The sequence below is a fragment of the Carlito syrichta genome, unplaced genomic scaffold (genome assembly GCF_000164805.1).
Source record: "Carlito syrichta isolate Samal-C Ts95f unplaced genomic scaffold, Tarsius_syrichta-2.0.1 Scaffold302075, whole genome shotgun sequence".
Classification (NCBI taxonomy): Eukaryota; Metazoa; Chordata; class Mammalia; order Primates; family Tarsiidae; genus Carlito; species Carlito syrichta.
Genome location: NW_007246171.1, coordinates 176,337 through 177,942, shown reverse-complemented (window position 1 = coordinate 177,942; position 1,606 = coordinate 176,337). Strand labels below are relative to the sequence as shown.

At 41.5% G+C, this 1,606-nt stretch overlaps 1 protein-coding gene across 1 annotated transcript in view; it reads right to left on the bottom strand.

Moving 5' to 3' along the window:
- ALK (ALK receptor tyrosine kinase) overlaps positions 1 to 1,606 on the bottom strand; it is a 430,033-nt gene that overhangs the window by 266,975 nt on the left and 161,452 nt on the right. The window lies entirely within an intron of this gene.

Genomic DNA, 1,606 nt, shown 5'->3' with positions numbered 1-1,606 from the left:
TTCTTCTCAGAGCTAGAAAAAACAATACAGGAATTCATATGGAAACACAAACGACCAAGACTAGCCAGAACAACCCTCAGCATCTGTTACTTTTAAAAACATACTTTTTATAGTGATAAGATATACACAGCATCAAATTTACCATTTCAACCATTTTCAGGCGTGCAATTCCATGGCATTATATATCTTCCCAATGTTGCGCAACCATCTCCCTAATCCAATGCTAGAACTTTCCATCATCCAAAGCAAAGCTTCTGTGTCCATGAAACAATGGGTCCCATACACCCCTCCCCTTAGCCCCCGCCACCTGTACTCGACTTTCTATCTCCATGAATTTGCCTATCCTAGATACCCCACAGAAGTGAAATCAAACAATATTTGTCCTTTTATATCTAGCTAACGTCCCTTAGCATACTATTTTCAAGATTCATCCATTTTATACCACGCATCAGCATTTTAAAGGCCAAATACTATTTCATTATAATCATACAAAGGAGGACCCCAAAAACATCAGAATTTTTTTTGGAAGGCGGGCCCCTTGTCGTATAGGCTTACCCCACTACCTAAGTGTTCTAGGAACCCACTGACATCAGTGGACCAGCTAGTGTTGTTGGGAGATGCTGCATTCGACTTCAGTGAATCTTTTTTTTTAGATTCTTTCAACGCATCTGCCCATTTCATGATGAGTGACTTACATGGCACTGTGTTCAGGAGTTTTTGCTCAAAAACAGCATGACTCCCATGCCCCATCCTCCCTATTCACCCAATCTCACCCTGAGTGACTTGTTTGTTTGCTTGTTTCTCCAGGTGGAAAAAGTCTCTACAGGGAAACATTTTGCTAACGTGGAAGAGGGGAAACAAAAAACGGCAGAAGCACTAAAAGGCATCAAAATTGACAAGTTCAAAAATTGTTTGGAGCAGTGGAAAAAGTGTCTCAATAGATGCATTGCATCCAACGGAGAGTACTCTGAAGGTGACTGAAGTTTAAACATGGAAGACTAAATAAACAATTTTTAATAAATAAATTCCTGTTTTTTTTGAGTCCCCTTGTACACATATTTTGTTTGTCTATTCATCTGTTGATGGACGTTTGGGTTATTTCTATCTTTTGACTATTGTGAATAATGTTGCCCTGAATATGGGTGTGCAAATATGTTTGAGTTCTTGCTTTTAATTTTTTGGGTATATACCTAGTAGTGGAATTGCTGGGTCATATGATAATTCTATGTTTAACCTGTAAGGAGCTGCCACCCTGCTTTGCATGGCAGCTCTATCATTACACGTTCCCACTAGTGTTGCACGAGGATTCAAATTGCACTGCATACACCCTCACCAACATTTGTTATTTTACTTAAAAGATATAATTGGCCAGGCATGGTGGCTCAAGCCTGTAATCCCAGCACTTTGGGGGGGCCGAGGTGAGGGAACTACCTGAGCCTGCGGTTCAAGAACAGCCTGGCAACTTGGCAAGACCTCGTCTCTACAATAAATCAAAAAATTAGTCAAACGTGGTAGTGCATGCCTACAGTTCCAGCTACTCGAAAGACTGAGGCAGAAGGATCGCCGGAGTCCAGCAGGTCGATGCTGGGGTGGCCGTGAGCATGCC